Source organism: Plecotus auritus (assembly GCF_963455305.1).
Source record: "Plecotus auritus genome assembly, chromosome: 2".
In the NCBI taxonomy this organism is placed as follows: domain Eukaryota; kingdom Metazoa; phylum Chordata; class Mammalia; order Chiroptera; family Vespertilionidae; genus Plecotus; species Plecotus auritus.
Genome location: NC_137771.1, coordinates 98,314,410 through 98,334,137, shown reverse-complemented (window position 1 = coordinate 98,334,137; position 19,728 = coordinate 98,314,410). Strand labels below are relative to the sequence as shown.

General features: G+C 41.6%; 1 pseudogene across 1 annotated transcript; it reads left to right on the top strand.

The window, feature by feature from the left end:
- Nucleotides 1-12,875: 12,875 nt before the first annotated feature.
- LOC308240844 (nuclear prelamin A recognition factor-like) lies at nt 12,876-14,189 on the top strand (annotated as a pseudogene). The gene has a single exon. The product of its transcript is annotated as a nuclear prelamin A recognition factor-like (transcript).
- Nucleotides 14,190-19,728: the final 5,539 nt, after the last annotated feature.

Here is a 19,728-nt window from a genome sequence, read left to right as displayed (position 1 = left end):
TGGCGCATGCACACACAGGGACCCTGATTCTCAGTGTGAGGTAGCACCAAGCAACAGAGACTCTGATACTCGATTCTTGGTGTGGAAACAGGGAACCTCTGATTCCTGACATGCACTAGGGGACTTTGATTTTTAACACGTGCCAGCAGGTTCTCTGTTTCAACATGGTGCAGGCAGGGTCCCTAATTCTAGGTGCGCACATGAGGCCACACTAAGCGCATGTGACTCTGACCCAGGGCAAGTGTGGCTCTCAGCAACTTACAGCAGCCACACGTCTTAGTGTCAGAGCTCTTCAGTGACACTTGGGGGGTGCAAAGCTCCCACTGCACACGGCTCAGGCCCCTGCAACTTGACATTTGAACCTTCTGGTGATAGTCAGAATGAGGAGACAATGAAACAATCCCCAGAGGAAAGAAAAGGAGGAACTGCCAAGAAAAGAAATAAGTGAAATGGAAGCATGCAATATGACAGAAAAAGAATTCAGAGTAATGTTCATACACCGGATGGATGAAAAAATCAACAACCTGTGCAAAAATCAGGAAGAAATGAAAGGTGACATAGCTACAATAAAAAACACCATGGAAGGCTTCAACAGTAGACTAGAAGAAGCAGAGGACTGAATTAGTGAGTTAGAAGATAAAGTCAGAAACAAGCCCAATCTGAACAGCAACTGGAGAAAAAAATTAAAAAGCAGGAGGAGAGCCTAAGGGAACTTTGGAACAATGCAAAATGAAATAACATACGTATAATAGGGCTGCCAGAAGGACAAGAAGAGCAGCAAGGATTAGAAAATTTATTTGAAGAAATAATGACAGAAAACTTCCCTGATATGTTGGGAAGAAAAAAGTTACACAAGTACAGAGAGTCCCAATCAAGATGAATCACAAAAGACCCACACCAAGAAACGCCATAATTAAAATGGCAAATGTTAATGACAAAGAGAGAATCTTAAAGGCTACAAAAGAGAGATAGAGAGTTACCTACAAAGGATCCCCCATCAGATTATCAAATGATTTCTCAACAGAAACACATCAAGCTAGAAGGGAATGGAAGGAGATATACAAAGTGATACAAAACAAGGGACTGAATCCAAGAATACTCTATCCAGCAAGACTATCAATCAAAATTGAAAGGGAAATCAGGAGATTCGCAGACAAAAAAAGGCTAAGGGAGTTTATCCCTACCAAGCCAGCAATGCAAGAAATGCTAAAGGGAATGCTGTAAAAAGAAGAAACAAGAAGGTAAGAAGGAACACAGCCTCAAAAAATAAAAATGGCTACAAATACCTTTCAATAATAACTTTAAATGTAAACTGATTAAATGCTCCAATCAAAAGACATCGAGTGGCTGAATGGAGAAAAAAACATGACCCATATATATGCTGTCTACAAGAGACCCACCTCAGAACAAGGGACTCACACAGACTGAAAGTGAAGGAATGGAAAAATATCATTCAGGCAAATGGAAATGAAAAGAAAGCTGGGGTAGCAATACTTATATCTGACAAAATAGACCTCAAAGTGAAGGCCATAACAAGAGATAAGGAAGGCCACTTCATAATACTAAAGGGATCAATACAACAAGAGGATATAACCCTGATAAACATATATGCACCCAATGCAGGAGCACCCAAATACATAAAAAAACTCATGGAAGATATCAAGGGAGAGATCAACAACAATACAATCATAGTAGGAGACTTTTATACACCACTGACATCAATGGATAAATCCTCTAGACAAAAAAATCAGTAAAAACAGCAATCCTAAATGACTCACTAGATCAGTTGGACTTAATTGACATCTTCAGAACATTTCACCCCAAAACCGTGGAATATAAGTTCTTCTCAAGTGCACATGGGACATTTTCAAAAATAGACCACATATTGGGTCACAAGCAAAGTCTCCCCAAATTCAAGAAGACTGAAATCATAACAAGCATCTTCTCAGACCACAATGGCATAATATTAGAAATAAACTACAATAAAAACAATCCAAAAAACTCAAACACTTGGAAATTGGATAGCATGCTATTAAATAATGATTGGGTTACCAATGAGATCAAGAAGAAATTAAAAACATCCTGGAAACTAATGACAATAAAAAAACAACAATCCAAAATCTATGGGACACAATGAAACCAGTCCTGAGAGGAAGTTTATGGCTGTACAGGCCTACTCAAAAAACAAGAAAAAACGGTAGTAAATCATCTAACTCTACAACTCAAAGAATTAGGAAGAGAGCAACAAGTAAAGCCCAGAGTGAGCAGAAGGAAGGAGATAATAAAGATCAGAGCAGAAATAAATGACATAGAGACCAAAAAAAACAACACACCAAAACAAACAAACAAACAAACAAACAAAAAAACAATACAAAAGATCAATGAAACCAAGAGCTGGTTCTTTGAAAGGATAAAGAAGATTGATGAACCTCTAGCCAGGCTCACCAAGAAGCAAACAGAGAGGACCCAAATAAACAAAATCAGAAAGGAAAGAAGCGAAATAACAACAGACCCCATAGAAATAAAAAGGATTGTTAAAAAATACTATGAACAACTCTATTCCAATAAACTAGATAACATGGAGGAAATGGACATATTCCTAGAAAAATACAACCTTCCAAAACTCAATCACGAAGAATCAAAAAAATCTCAATAGGCTAACTATGGAAAAATTGAAGCAGTCATCAAAAATCTTCCAGCAAACAAAAGCCCAGGACCAGACGAATTCACTGGGGAGTTTTACCAAACATTCAAGAAAGAACTAAAACCTATCTTCCTCAGACTATTCCAAAAAATTCAAGAGGAAAGAACACTTGCAAGCTCATTTTATGAAGCCAGCATCACCCTAATACAAAAACCAGATAAAGACAACACAATGAAAGAGAATTACAGGCCAATATCCCTCATGAACATAGATGCCAAAATCTTCAACAAAATTTTAGCAAATCAGATCCAACAGTGCATCAGAAAGATCATACACCATGACCAAATAGGATTTATCCCAGGGATGCAAGGATGGTACAATATCTGCAAATCAATAAACGTGATATATCACATAAACAAATTGAGAGCTAAAAACCACATAGTCATATCAATTGATGCAGAAAAAGTATTTGACAAAATCCAACACCCTTTCTTGATAAAAACTCTCAACAAGGTGGGAATAGAAGGATCATTCCTCAACATAATAAAAGCCATATATGACAAACCCTCAGCCAACATCATACTAAATGGGCAAAATTTAAAACCATTTCCCCTTAGAACAAGAACAAGACAGGGATGCCCACTCTCACCACTCCTGTTGGACATAGTACTGGAAGTACTAGCCATTGCTATCAGACAAGAAGAAGAAATAAAAGGCATCCAAATAGGAAAAGAAGAAGTAAAACTGTCCTTCTTCACAGATGACATGATACTGTACATAGAAAATCCTAAAGACTCCATCAAAGAATTATTAGACTTAATAAAAGAATTCCACAAGGTAGCAGGATACAAAATTAATGCCAAGAAATCTATGGCATTTCTATACACCAATAGTGAACTTACAGAAAGGAGGCGAAAAAAGCAATCCCATTTACCATCGCTCCAAAAAAATTAAGATACCTAGGAATAAACTTAACTAAAGAGGTAAAAGACCTATATGCAAAAAACTACAGGACACTGAAAAAAGAGATAGAGTAAGATATAAACAGATGGAAGAACATACCATGTTCATGGATTGGTAGAATCAACATCATTAAAATGTCCATACTACCCAAAGCAATCTATAGATTCAATGCACTCCCCATTAAAATACCAACGACATATTTCACAGACCTAGAACGAACTTTCCAAAAATTTATCTGGAATAAAAAAAGACCCCGAATAGCCACAGCAATCCTGAGAAAGAAGAACAAAGTAGGTGGGATCTCAATACCAGATTTCAAGCTGTATTACAAAGCCACTATTCTCAAAACAGCCTGGTACTGGCACAAGAACAGATATATAGATCAATGGAATAGAATGGAGAACCCAGAAATCGACCCAAACCACTATGCCCAATTAATATTTGACAAAGGCATGAACATACAATGGAGTCAAGACAGGCTCTTCAATAAATGGTGTTGGGAAAATTGGACAGATACATAAAAAAAAATGAAACTAGACCACCAACTTACACCATACACAAAAATAAACTCAAAAAAGATAAAGGACTTAAACTTAAGATGGGAAACCATAAAAATACTAGAGGAGTACATAGGCAGCAAAATCTCAGACATGTCGAAGGAACTTTTTCACTGATACTGCTCCCTGGGCAATGGAAACTAAAGAGAAAATAAACAAATGGGACTACATCAAAATAAAAAGCTTTTGCACAGCAAAGGAAACCATCAATAAAACAACAAGAAAGACCACTGCATGGGAGAACATATTGCCAATGTTATCACCGATAAGTGTTTAATCTCCAACATTTACAGGGAACTCATGCACCTTAACAAAAGGAGGATAAACAATCCAATCAAGAAATGGGCAATGGACCTAAATGGAAACTTTTTGAAAGAAGACAGAAGGAAGGCCAAGAGACATATGAAAACATGCTCAAAGTCACTAATTATCCTAGAGATTCAAATCAAAACAACAATGCAGTACCATCTCACACCTGTCAGAATGGCTATCATCAACAAATCAATAAATGACAAATGTTGGCGAGGATGTGGAGAAAAGGAACTCTCATGCACTGCTGGTGGGAATGCAGATTGGTGCAGCCACTGTGGAGAACAGTATGGAGTTTCCTCAAAAAACTAAAAATGGAACTCCCATTTGACCCAGTAATCCCACTTCTAGGAATATATCCCAAGAAGCTAGAAACACCAATCAGAAAAGATATATGCACCCCTATGTTCATAGCAGCACAAATTACCATAGCTAAAATTTGGAAACAGCCTAAGTGCCCCTCAGCAGATGAGTGGATTAAAAAATAGTGGTACATCTACACAATGGAATACTATGCTGCACTAAAAAAGAAGGAATTCCTACCATTTGCAACAACATGGATGGACCTGGAAAGCATTTTGCTAAGTGAAATAAGCCAGTCAGAGAAAGATAAATATCACATGATCTCACTCATGTATGGGAAATAATGAACAACATAAACTGATGAACAAAAGCAGATCCAGAGACAGGGAAGCATGGATCCAACTGTCAAACCTCAGAACGAAGGTAGGGGAGGGTGGGGTTAAGGGGGAGAGATCAACCAAAGGACTTGTATACATGCATATAAGCCTAGCCAGTGGACACAGACAATAGCGGGGTGAGGGTGTGAGTGGGGCGGGGGTTGGGAAGGTAATGGGGGGATGAGGACAAATATGTAATACCTCAATCAATAAAAAAATTAAAATGAAAAAAAAAGTAAAAAGGGAACCCGCTATATGGGAGAACATATTTGCCAATGATAAATCTGATAAGGGGTTAATATCCAAAATATATAAGGAACTCATATACAACCTAACAAAAGTAAGATAAATAATCTAATTAAAAAATGATCAGAGTATGTAAATAGACACTTTTCCAAAGTGGATAAACAGATAGACAATGGACATGAAAAAATGCTCAAAGTCACTGATCATCAGAGAATGCAAATTAAAATGACAATGAGGTATTCCCTCACACCTATCAGAATAGCTATCATTAACGAATCAACAAATGCCAAGTGCTGGCAAGGATGTAGAGAAAAGAGAACCCTTGTACACTGCTGATGGGAATGCAGATTGGTGCAGCCACTGTGGAAAACAGTATGGAGTTTCCTCAAAAAATTAAGAACGGAAGTTCCATTTGACACAGTTATCCCACTTCTAGGAATATATCCCAAGAAACCAAAAACACCAATCAGAAAGAATGTATGCACCCCTAAGTTCTTAAAAGCACAATTTACAATAGCTAAGATCTGGAAACAGCCCAAGTGCCCATCAGCAGATGATTGAATAAAAAAGCTGTGGTACATCTACACAATGAAATACTATGCTGCGAAAAAAAAAAAAAGGAGTTCTTACCATTTGCAACAACATGGATGGAGCTAGAGAGCATTATGCTAAGTGAAATAAGCCAGGCAGAGAAAGATAAATATCACATGATCTCACTCATTTGTGGAATATAATGAACAACATAAACTGATGAACAAAAACAGATCCAGAGACAGAGAAACATCAATCAGAACGACAAACCTTAGGGAAGGTAGGGGAAGGAGGGGGTAACAGGGAGATATCAACCAAAGGACTTATATGCATGCATATAAGCTTAATCAATGGACACAGACAACAGGGGGGTAAGGGCATGAATGGCAGTTGGGGGACAATGGGGGAATATGGACACATATGTAATGCCTTAATCAATAAAGAAATTTTAAAAAATGAAAATAAAAAATAAAATAAAATAAAAAAAGAAATTGGCAGAGAAAAAAAAATAAATAAAAAAGCTGTGGTACATTTATACCATGGAATAGTATGGAGGGACCTGGAGGGTATTATGCTAAGCCAGTCAGAGAAAGGCAAGTATCACATGATCTCACTCATATGTGGAATCTAATGAACAAAATAAATTGATGAACAAAATAGATCCAGAGACATTGAAGCATGGAACAGAGTGCGGAATTTCAGAGGGAAGGCAATGGTGGGTGATGAGTAGGCAGAGATCAACCAAAGAACTTGTATGCATATATGCATAACTCATGGACACAGACAATAGAGTGGTGAAGGCCTGGATTGGGAAACAGGGGCAGGTGTGAAGGGGTCAATGGGGAAAAAAGTGGGACATATGTAATACTTTCATCAATAGATATTTAAATTTTAAAAAAGCAAGTCATACGAACATCCCAGATTCAAGGACTGGAGATAAACTAGAGCATGAATATTCAGAGGTGTGGCTCATTGGTAGAGTCATTTGTGGACACTAACTATTAAAACCTAAAATATGTTAACCTCAAAAATTAGCATGATTATTTCATATGATTTCCAAAACTGTCATTCATAGGCATGTTACTGAGATGGTTATCCAGATTCCAAATGGAATTTTGACTTGGCAGTCAATGCTATGTTGGTGCATTATCCACTAATTATTTAATAAATCCAAACATGCATTTTCACTCTGAAACTGCACAACTATGGCAAAGCATGGACATGAATCATCACATTATCTTTTTTTTTTTTTAAATATATTTTATTGATTTTTTACAGAGAGGAAGGGAGAGGGATAGAGAGCTAGAAACATTGATGAGAGAGAAACATCGATCAGCTGCCTCCTGCACACCTCCCAATGGGGATGTGCCCGCAACCAAGGTACATGCCCTTGACCGGAATCGAACCCGGGACCCTTCAGTCCGCAAGCCGACGCTCTATCCACTGAGCCAAACCGGTTTCGGCCATCACATTATCTTTGATAGCTCAAGACCTAAGTGTTCAGAGCCTATCACAAGAAAGAGTCTGCTGAAAACTTCTGGAAAGGGTTTTCTTCCTGAAAAGAAATAGACAAAAAAAACCCTTATTTTTCTATTTTTTGGTTATTATGCGAAGGTATGATGCCTGGAATCTTGTGACTATGAGGAAAAAGTCAAAAATTGTAGAACAACTGAGAACCTTGACATAATGAGGAGTTATAGCAACCAGTCCAGAAATTTCTTATCTCCGGCTTCTTATGTGAGACATTAAGCTTCTTAATTTTAAACCACTCTAACTGAATATTCTGTTACTTACAACTCAATGTACTCTTATTGGTACATACCTCCAGGCCACCCAGCAGTGGAGAGCAAAGGAAGGTGATAGGGACAGAATGCTAATGGCTACTAAAAGCATATACTAATAATCACCTGTCACACTGACAGGAAAGTTGGAGCCTTTGGGGCTCATGGTTGGGAGTCTACTCTTTTAACTATTCTTCCTGAGTCCAGGTAGCCTGAGAAAACAAGTTTGTGGTTTTGTTTTCTTAGAAATTTTTTTACCCATCTAACCCTTAAATATTTGCTCCTTTTCTAAGATGGGCTTTATGTTAGAGAACTAAGATTATATTTAAGGGAGTTTATCAATAGTTATTAAAAAAACTTGGTGTTGCCTCCATCTGTTCCACAGATTGTTACTAAACCCAAAATTCGAGTCAAATGACCTTTCTTGGGATAGTGTATTATTCTCTTAGGGTTGCCTTACTAAAGTATCTCAAAATTGGTGGCTTAAAATAAATGTATGCTCTCACAGGAGGCTGGAGGTCTGAAATCAAGGTGTCCTCAGAGTCATGCTCTCTCTGAAGGCTCTAGGAGAGGCTCTTTCCTTGACTCTTCCTTGCTTCCAGTAGTTGCCAGTAGTCCTCAGTGTTCCTTGGCTTGAAGATGCATCACTCTAATCTCTGCCTGTCATCATGAGGCATTCTCACTATGTGTGTTTATGTCCAAATCCCCCTCTTTGTATAAGGACACCAGTCACTTTAGCTTTAGGGCCCATGCTATTCTAGTTTGACCTCATCTTAACTTGATTACAGCTACCAAGATCCTATTTTCAAATAAGGTCAAATTCACAGAAGCCCAAAATTAGGACTTCACTACATCATTCTAAGACCCAATTCAATATATGACAAGTTCGTTTAGAGAAAAATAAATAAAAAGTAATAAAACATCCATTTGAAGAAATGCTCAACTTAATACAAATTAAAACAGGATACTACTATCATAAAATTTTGAAGAATTTCAGATTGGCTACTCAGTTTGGAGAATGGGCTGAAGACTTGGCCACTTTTATGCACGATAAGTGAAAATATAAACTATCATTGTCTTTGTTTAAGGCAGTTTAGCAGCATCTGTTGAAACATACCCTCTGGTCTAGTATCTAGCATATTGCAGGCATGCAATATTTGTTTGTTGACTTAATACAGGATTGCTTTAGGCCCACAGGGGTGGGGGATGTCTAGCCATGGGCCATGTAAGGCCCATGAAATCATTTGGTCTCGCCCTTGCCAAGGCATTAGGAGTGAGTTCATTAAATGTTTGAGCAAATATAGCAGGCTAATTTTTAAGTTGATAATTTTGTATGGCCCGAGAATGATATAAATATCCAAATGCCCCTTGGCAGAAAAATGGTTCCCCACCCCTACTTTAGGGAATGGAAATAGCATGGACATTACTGTCAGATAGAGTTCAATTTTATCCCTGGCCTTGCTATTATTTACTAAGTAACTTTTAAGCAATTTACTTAACTTCCTTTTGAGCCAACTTTCTTTTCTAGAAAATATGTAATGGCACAAAAACTCAATTTCTTTAACATGACCCTTTCTCCTTTCTGTCTGTCCACTCCCTTCCTTGATTATTAAGGCCTTACGACATCTGATTCTGGTGAGCATCAAACTGTCTTAAGAACAAAGCCTCAGGTCTGTTGACCATAGCTCCAGTCAAGCTAAAAAAAAATTTTGATTTCAGTGTGATTGCCAAGTTATAAAAGAATGACTTTATTCTCTCCCAAATGATTTATCTGGCCACTCAAGAGAATTCCATTTCTTCAGTTACTTGATGCAACTTCTTTTTACATTCTCCTTCCTCATCATCTAATCACCTCTCTATCTAAATCCAGCCTTCTCAAATCTACTCTTAGGCTCTTTCTTTTTGTGCTGCCAACAGGTCACTAGCACCTTATTTAAAAAGATGTTTTCCAGAGATTATAGAAATGTCTCCTATTACATGTTGCAATGTAAGAAACATTTAAAACTATAGGGATTTTTTATGAGTTTATTTGAGGCAAAATTGATGACAATTGACAGGAAGCAAGATCTCAAATGCTCTGGAGAATAGAAATTTTGCGGTTTCTTTTATGCATTTGAGAGTAAGAGGGAAATATCACATGAAGGTGGGAAAAAGCAAGACAAAGATTGCATTATAGGATAGTTAATATTATGTGCTCTTTTGACAGTGGTTATGTCTTAGTTCAAAGGTATATTAACTTATATGCACACAAAAAAATGGACAGGGCTTGCTTAAAGCAAAAATAAACCTTTTATTAAGAAGTTATATGCCTGGGGCATGGCTACCATTCATGACCTTCCCAGTTAAGAACTAATGATCAGATTACATTGTAAAGTTATTTGCCATAGAACTCCATTTTTGTCCACAATTTTCCCTTTTTGGTCATAAATCAAACTAAAGGATACATTGATGACCAATCTTTTGGTCAGATCTTGTGGTCTCACAGCATTAGGAAGGCTCATACCTAAGAAGTCTCAATATCAATGTTATGTTGTTTAAAACAGTGGACCATGGAGTTTGGAAATTCCATAACCATGGAATGTAACTTGAGGCTTAATTTTTTTCCAAAAGGGAAGGGCAGGTAAATGAAAGGCAGTCAGGTCTTATGGCCCTCACTGCAAGACAAAATAACAAAACAAAAAATAAAATAAAAAATCCTCCACACTCTGACTGATTTCTATCCTGTGAACCATCATGATCTGAGTTTTGCCATATCTCATTTTTTTTTGTATTTTGCATCTAGTATAACGTTTACATAAGCCATAAAAAGAGAGTATTAACAGTTATTTTATACATGGTCAGTAATCATAAACAATTGGATTATATAGAGAAACCCAAATAACATGTATAACTATTATTATTATTAATATCATTAGTGAACAGATAAAGACAAATAAAATGGTTTCCGAGTTCAACATCAATCTGCAAACATACAGGCCTGTTGATGTCTTGGGATAGCTGTCTGCCTCTGGTGTCAGTAGCTTTTCATCCTTGGTAAGTCTTTGATGTTTGTAGACAGGAGGAGATGTCCATATACTCTTACCATACAACCCAGCAATCACACTCCTTGGTATTTTCCTAGGTAAGTTGAAAACTTACTGATAACTGGAACAGTGAGCTGAGGTTTTTTCCCAGGATCATGACTTGCGATGCTGAAGAATAAACTCTGTGGACCAGAAGATTTGAGCAAAAGTGTGGAAAATGTTTTACTAGTAGATTCTGACTCCCTGCATGGGAGGTGTCCCAATAATGGGCTGCCCATGAAGCCTTGTAGTCCAGGAGTATATATTTGCTATAAGTCTGCTCTATATCTATCCATGTTGTCATCTGATTGATTCCTTCAATAGTTCTTGCCCAGTAATGGACCTGAACTTTTCCAGTTCCTATGAGTCAGTTTACCTTATTGTTGTAGACCCTCCCTAGTTTCATATGGCTACCACTCTGAGTCCAAAAACATTTTGTTATTTCTGCATGGTTAGGCTCGCTCAAATTGCCGTGTGTGCTGCTGCCTATATTCCACCTGCCTTTGTTTTCCACTGGACCCCTCCCCTGCCTATGTGTCACACTAATTCTTCTCACTACATCTGCACAAAAACCTTCACATTGATCTTTGTTGCAGCTTTATTCATAATTGCCCAAACTTGGAAACAACCAAGATATCCTTCAATAGGTGAATGGATAAGTAAACTGCCATATATCTAGACAATGGAATGTTATTCAGTGTTAAAAAGAAATGAGCTATCAAGCCATGGTAAGCATGGAGTAACCTTATTAAAGACATGGAGTAATGCATATTACTAAGTGAAAGAAGCCAATCTAAAATGGCTACATGCCATATCATTCCAACTATACAGTATTCTGGAAAAGGCAAAACTATGATGACAGTAAAATAAGTGGTTGCCACTCTAGCCAGGTTGGCTCAGTGGATAGAGAGTCTGCCTGTGGATTGAAGAGTCCCAGGTTTGATTCTGGTCAAAGGCATGTACCTCAGTTGCTGGCTTGATCCCCGCCCTGGTTGGGGTGCATGGGAGAGGCAACCAATTGAAGTGTCTCTCTCACATTGATGTTTCTCTCTCTCTGCCTCTCCCCCTCCCTTCCACTCTCTCTAAAAATCAATAGAAAACTATCCTCAGGTGAGGATTAAGAACAACAACAAAAAATCAGTGGTTGCCAAAGGTTGGAGTGGGGGAGAAGGAATAGGCAGAGCATAGAGGATTTTTAGGCCAATGAAAATACTCCATATCTATATACACTGAGTGGTCAGATTATTATGATCTCTGAACACATAATAATCTGGCCACTCAGGATATATATGTATATATTAGAGGCCCGGTGCATGAATTTGTGCATGGGTGGGGTCTGGCCAGCCTGGCCAGGGGGAGGGGACATGGGCAGTTGGCTGGCCTGCCTGCTGGTCAAACTCCTGGTTGAGGGGACAATTTGCATATTAGCCTTTTATTATATAGGATATACACTGAGTGGCCAGATTATTATGCATTCAGAGATCATAATAATCTGGCCACTCAGTGTATATATAAAGATCCAGGGTCTGTAACAACTGAACAGATGACCGATCCATCCCCGGCCCTCAGGCTTCATTGATCAGGGGATTTTCTAATGGGGGAACCGGGGTCCATCAGGCTCCAATGAATCTGTGGCAGCAGCGGCTGGTGATTGGGCAGAAGGCAGACTGCTTGGTCTCTCCCCTGGCCCAAAGGCTCCCATTGATCAGGGGATGGTTAACAGGGAACCAGAGTGAGTAGCATGGGGACTGGTGAGCAGCTGGAAGGCAGGCCTCTTGGTCCCTCCTCCTGGCCCTCAGACTCCAATCAACAGGTGGCAAAGGTGGGGCTGAACTGGGGACTGGCTTCCTTAGTAGTCCTGTAGGTTAAATCTCCAGAGGACAGGCCAAGCACCAACGGATCAGAGCTTTCGGCATGATCTTGACAACGCTGCTGGCCTCCTGGAACTTGGCTCGGGGCACTGTGGCCGCTTCCCCTCCCTAGACACTCCACAAGGAAGAAAGGATACAGCCAGCAGTGCCAGGGGCAACCAGCGGTGACTGACTGCTCTCCCTGTGCTTCCTCCAGGTCACTCGAGACAGTCCCTGCCCACCCCACTCCAGATGAAGTGTGATCATTGCACACAGAAAGAATGTAGTAAAAAAAAACAAAACTGGTGACCAAGAGAATGCTACAGTCAATGTCTGGAGTCCGGCTCAGGAGAACAGAGAGAAGGGAGAATTCTGTAAGTTGGCTAATGCCAAGATATTTCTCAGTGACTGTCTGGCCTGTGACAGTTGTGTGTCCGCAGAGGAAGGAGTCCAAGTTTCTCAACAGAACACCAAGGACTTCTTCCATGTTCTGAACTTAATAAGAAATGTGATAGCTCACAGCACAAGATGCTGGCAGTGTCCGTGTGTCCTTAGTCTCTGCCGTATTTTGCTGCTAAATTCAGCCTCAGTGTCACTGATGCATCCAGAAGGCTCTGCGGCTTTCTCAAAAGCCTTGGGGTGCACTGTCTTTGACATGAAGATAGCTGAGGACTTCAGCATCCTGGAGAGTCAGAAGGAATTTGTGCGTCGGTACTGCCAGCACTGTGAGGAAGAGCCCCGGCTACCCATGCTGACCTCCGCCTGCCACGGCTGGGACCGATATGCAGAGTGTGTGCTGGGTCACCCCATCACCTCTGCATGGCCAAGTCTCCCAAGCAGACCATCGGCTCTCTGGTGAAGGATTACTTCACCAGACGGCAGAACCTGTCCCCAGACAAGATTTTCCATGTCATTGTGGCCCTGTCTTATGACAAGAAACTGGAGGCCCTTTGAGAAGATGTTCCCAGGGTGCTGTCTGCATGTTAACCTCAGGTGAAATTATCCAGATAATGGAGCAAAGTGACCTCGCCTCAAATGATGTTGCCGTGGACACTCTGTTTGGAGACATGAAGGAGAAGGAGGTGAGGCTCCATGATGGTGCCAGCTCTGGACGGGTACTTGGCACACATCTTCAGGCACATGGTCAAGGAGCTGTTCAATGGGGACGTGGGGGTGCTCACCTACCGCACCCTGAGGAACAAAGACTTCCAGGAGGTCACCCTTGAATGGGACGGAGAGGTTCTGCTACGCTTTGAGGCTGCTATGGCTTTTGGAACATCCAGAAGTGGTCCTGAAGCTGTAGAGGGGAAAGTTCCCCTGCCACTACATGGAGGTCCTGGCCTGCGCCGGGTATGCCTAAGCGGCAGGGGCCAGGCCCAGGCAGACAACAGGTGAGCAGACAGGGCACTGCTGCGGCAGATGGAAGGCATCTACGCTGCCATCCCGGTGTGGCCCGCAGAGACCAGCGCCCATGTGCAGGAGCTGTACCAGGAGTGGCTGGGGCAGGGCGGGGGTGACTCCCGCTCCTCCCCTACCAGGGCCCAGGCAGCTCTGCACACCGCCTAGCAGGGCCCAGGGAAGCCTGCCAGGACATCAAGTGGTAAAGGTCCAGCAGATGCCCGGCCTGCAGGCCGCCTGAAGAGGGGTGTCAGACACGTGAAGGAAAGGCTTAGCATCTCTGTCATCGCTTTGGTTTTCAGAATTCCCTGCTCCCCATCTGTCAGCTCCCTCCCTCTGAGGGGCGCTGTCGTGGTCACATGGGTGCAACTGGAATATTGTATCTTGAGAGGATTGCCCCAATGTACGTATCCTTTTATCCGACGATGAAAAAATCCCAAATAACAAGAATGGAGACAGACTACTGTCCTTTAGGCTTAAAAAAAAACCCAGAAGTGTCCTGCGAAGAGCTGAGACTTGGTTCTGTCCACACGCCTCAGAGAAATTGGATGAGGAAATGGCCTGGTTTGGCCCTGACTTTACCCACTTACATTACTCTTGAAGGTGTCTTTGCCACAATGTGAATAAGCTGCCACCTTTTGGAATAGGGGCTCATACAAAAGTCTGCATTCCCAGCTTTTCCTGAAACAGATCTATGTTCTGCAGCTGTGGCCACTGTCCTGAGATCAGGTCCTGTCAACCAGGTCCTGTCCCTGGGAATCAGGGGGCACTGGAGTAGAGCCCCCCACCCCGTGCCCTTTTACATTCAGGGATTGAGCTGAACTCTCTTTGGGAGAGGCCTGGCAAGGGTGACAGGTGTCATAGATGGAAGGATGGAGAATGGAGAAGCGGACACCCTGCTTGGTCCCTCCCTGTGTAGGGTCAGGCAGATGAAGGCCAGCCAGCCCACTCCACAATTGGGTGAGATAGCATCCTCTGTGTCCACCTCTCACCCCGTGGGCCCGGCCACTCCCTTCAGCTCTGGGCAGCCCTCTGTGTTCCACGACAGTGCCCTCTGCCCTCACATGCTGCTCGCCCTAAGTGAGAAGGAAGAGAGCAGTTGGCCCACAGACAACTACACAGAAAGATAGGGCTCACGGCTGGTGAGTGCAGTGGCAGTGGCGGGAGCCTCTCCTGCCTTCATGGCAGAGCTAAGGAGCAGCGAGCTGAGTGGTAAGGAGCAGTGAGCAGGCGGGTGGTAAGGAGCGAGGGGTCCTGGACTGTGAGAGGGATTTCCAACTGTCGGCTTAGGCCCGTTCCCCCGGGGGAACAGGCCTAAGCAGGCAGGCAGACATCCCCTGAGGGGTCCTGGACTGCAAGAGGGTGCAGGCCAGGCTGAGGGATCTCCCCCCCCACAGTGCACAAATTTCTTACACTGGGCCTCTAGTGATATTATAATGATGGATGCATATCATTATACATTTATCCAAACCCATACAATGTACAACACCAAGAGTAAATCCTAAAACAAACTATGGAATGGGTGTGATTAGAAGTGTCAATATAGGTTCATCAATTTTAACAAATATATCGCTTTGGTGAGTGATGTTGATAATGTGGTAAGCTATGCATGGGTGGGGGCAGAGGGTATATGGGAAATCTCTATATCTTCTTCTCAAAAAAAGTGAGGAGCCTAAAAAACTAAGTCTAAAAAAAAAAAAGGCTGATCCCAGCAGCAGCAGAGAGGCAATTGTCCCTCAGAGTCTCTAAGTGAAAAAAGAACATCTTTGCTGTGGTAAGAAAAATATAGAGGATGCCAAAAATAAAAACAATATATTAACCTCCTAGAATCATTTCAGAGAAATAAAGGAGTTAGGGGGACTTGAGATCCCATTACTGCTGTTGGATTGAGAGTCACTCTGATATTATTATTGTCTTCTTGTTGTTATTGCTAACCCCAAGCTTTAACTACCATTCACGCTAGGCTGTGTGGTCTAAGAAAATGAGAGACACACTTGTCATTTAGAAAAACACAAGATATTTAAAGGTTTAAAAAAAACTTCTTAAAGGTCCAGATGGAGAGCCATTGGACATGAATTAATGGTTGCTGGGGTTTGTGAATGAGTACATGGGAATTACTTAAAGTATTCTGTTTTGTGTTTTGTTTTGTGTGTTTTTGTTTATTTGTTTGTTTGTTTATAGATACTGAAATTCTCCATACTACAAAGTTACGAACAGCACCAATAATAAACAACTCTTCTGACATAGTGATAACTATTATGTTGGAGTAGCTTATCTTTGGTCACTCGCTTTCTTCCAGCATTGATTACTGATAGAGCACTCAAACAAGGATAACAGGGAATGAGCATCTAATGCAGCATATTATATTTAGATCAAGGCACAACACAATCTTGTTCTAGGAAACATTAGAAAAATTTGGCTCAGGTTTGTAGCCTGAGTGGTTTCCTATGCTCCCTCTCCCCACTCCATTGGTTTGGAATGGATTCACCCACCAACTTACTCATGCAGTGAGAGGTGGCAGAGCTGGAACAGAGAAATGATGGTAGATTGCCAGCTACCTTGAGAAGGTGGGGGATCTTTCTCACCAGGTGTGTTCATCACAAGGGAGCTGAGGCAGATAAGACCCTGCAGAACCTGTGCACAGAATGAAAAAAAAAAAAAATGAGGAGCCTGTTTCCTGATTTTAGACACCATAACTCAGTGACGCCTCACCAGTCACAGTCAGCTTCATCAGACTTTCTCCCTTGGAGTGAAGAAAGATGTAGAGGTAAAAGTCAGAAGTTTCATTAAAAATTTCCCCAAGGAAGAAGTAGGGGGAGGCTTGAACCAAAGTTCTGTCCATCCATGGGACCAAGAAAAAAAGTGGAACAATACATTTACCTAAGAAGAAATACTACCGTGTTTCCCCGAAAATAAGACAGTGTCTTATATTAATTTTTGCCCCCAAAGATACACTAGGTCTTATTTTCAGGGGATGTCTTATTTTTCCATGAAGAAGAATACGGTACACATTTATTGTTAAATGAAAATAAAGGAAATTTATTACCTGTATATGGTACAGTAGTACAGTAGTTGTCAACACAAACCAGACAAACTGTGAATCCTACAGTATCAAGAATTTACTCATTTATTCAATGACAATCATGTCATCATCTTCTGGAACATCATCATAACAATCCAATTCCTGAATTTCCTGGTGAATTTCTTGTGACTCCATTTCTTTCAGAATCAGTGGACCAAATCTCTCATGTTTAGCAATAGCACTGTCTTTAAATGAGTACTTCTTGTCAAGGTAGCCTGCTCACAGTGCATTTGCAATGCAACTGTCAGTGATTTTCTCCCATGAATTCTTCACCCAAGTCACAACTTCTTGCAGTTTAGGTTTCACAAAGTTTCCACGCTGATTTCTCTCAATTCTATTTTCAATGTAGTCATTAATTTCCATGGGCAAATTGTCTTTGAATGGCTTGTTTATTGCAATATCAAGAGTCTGGAGATAGGCCGTCATTCCTGCGGGAATCATTATCTGATTTATTTTTCTTTTGTGAAGAAATGTCTTCATGTCTTTAGCACGGTGAGTGCTGGCTGCATCCCAGACTAGCAGACCTCTTTGGTTCCCTCGCATAACAAGCGGCAGCATTAAATCGACCCACTTCCTTATAACTGCTTGTGTGGCCCAGGCTTTTTCAGTTTCAACAATAAAAACACCCAAAACACGTTCAATCTTTTCCTTCTTGCCCTTAGAAATGATTAAAGGTGGGATTTTAGTGCCATCCAGATGAATTGCCAAAATACAGGAAACACGTGCACTTTCGTAAGCAGTGGAGGGAATGTACGCCAAGGAGGCACCCCGCTGTTCAATTGTTGTTTGAGATGATTGGCCCATAAACACTGCAGTTTCATCCATAGCAATCATGTTGGAAAGATTGTATTTAGAGAAGTCAGCATCATCAATAAAGGACTTGAATGCAAGTGCTCGCTTAATAACTTGAGTATCTTCCAACCTAAACAATGTTGGTAGATCTTCTTAAAGACAGTTCACTTCGCTGAAGGAAATTATCCAGCCAGTGTTGTGATGCTTTGAAGTCTTTGGGGGCTATGTCAAACTGTGGTGCCATTGCAAGGGCAAATTCTTGAATCTGAGCCCTATTCACAACCAAAGCCTTTGCTCTCCTGTCAACAACCCATTCACAGATCAGGTCTTCCAGCTCGGAAAATAATGGTTGCCGACCTGATCCACACTTGCGCTTTTTAGCATTTCCCTTGTCCACTTGTTCAATGAGGTTACCATACTCTGCTCGCCATTTTCGGACCAATCAGATACTCAACATCTTCTCTTTGCAGAAAGCAGTAAGATTTTGGCCCCAAGAGTCTTCCACGATTCCTTTCTTGTACTCCATGGAGTAGCTTTTTCTTTTTGCGCTCATTTCTAGGGGTAAAAAAAAAAGGAATTGGGGTATCAAGGTGGGGGGAGGGGGATCACTCAAAATGACACAGGGGGGATCAGAGGGGGGAATCAAAATGGCACAGGAGAATCAGAGGGCGGAATTACCATTTTAGTAACCCCTTTTGATCCTCCTGTGTCATTTTGATTGTCCCCTCTGATCCTCCTGTGTCATTTTAAGTGATCCCCCTCCCCCCACCCCTGTGCCACTGAACACCTTCACCAGTATCCCCCCTACCCCTTTATCAGACATTTACCCCCTGGATCCTGCCTGGGGACTGGCACTGGGCTTGCTGGGGCCTGGATCTGGGCTGGAGCAGGGTCTGCCACTGACTGAGAACCTTCAGTCATCATGAAGGAGGCCGCAAGCATCAGGTAGTGTCACCAGAGACATACCAGCACTCACCACCTTCGCCGCATCCTGTCCGCTCTAATCCTCCTGTTCTTCTACACGCATCTGTGAGTCTCCTCCTCTCTCCCGCCCCGCGCTCACCGCTCACTCCGACCTCCGCTCCGCCTCCACACAGCAGTGACGTCAGGACTCAGCGTAACGTCACTGGTTGCTAGACGCCAGTCGGGGCGGCTCTAGTGACCAGTTTACTGTAAATTAATTTTCATTCTGAGACAGAGCCTGGGGGCCTTATTTTGGGGGGATGCCTTATATTTCACTCAGAAGGAAACCTGTAAGTAGGTCTTATTTTCAGAGGATGTCTTATTTTGGGGAAAACACGGTATCGGAAGAAACATGGTCTATTAGGAAGCAGCTTAGGAGAGCAAAATGTATTCCATAAGGGTACAGAAAATCTGAAGTTATGACCCTGACTGGTTAAAGTTCCTTGTCCTCAATTATCTCACAATTAAATGGGGAGCAAATGCTTTCCCTCAACTTCCGCTCCTCTCTCTCTAGCTTCTGAGCCTATGAAAACTAAGACACAGGCCTCTCTTCAAAGAGCTAAGGTCTTAGGGTTTTGGAAAAATATTACTGTTTTTCTGTTCTTTCTAAAAATTTGAAATATATGATCATTAAAAGTATGGTCTGCCTCCTGATGAAACCAGAGTTCCCTTTCAGTTATAATTAGCATGAATTTAAATCAACCAAGAGCCAAGATAACACCACCTGCTGAGCGTTGGGGCAGCGTGTGTGTGTGGGGTGGGGCGGACTTCTGGTCACACTCCATTCCCAGCCGCAGCTGGGATGTTTGGTAGCTGCCAGCAGTGCAGGTTTTTTAAAACTTCTCTCCATGGAGCCAGTCAGCAGCCAAT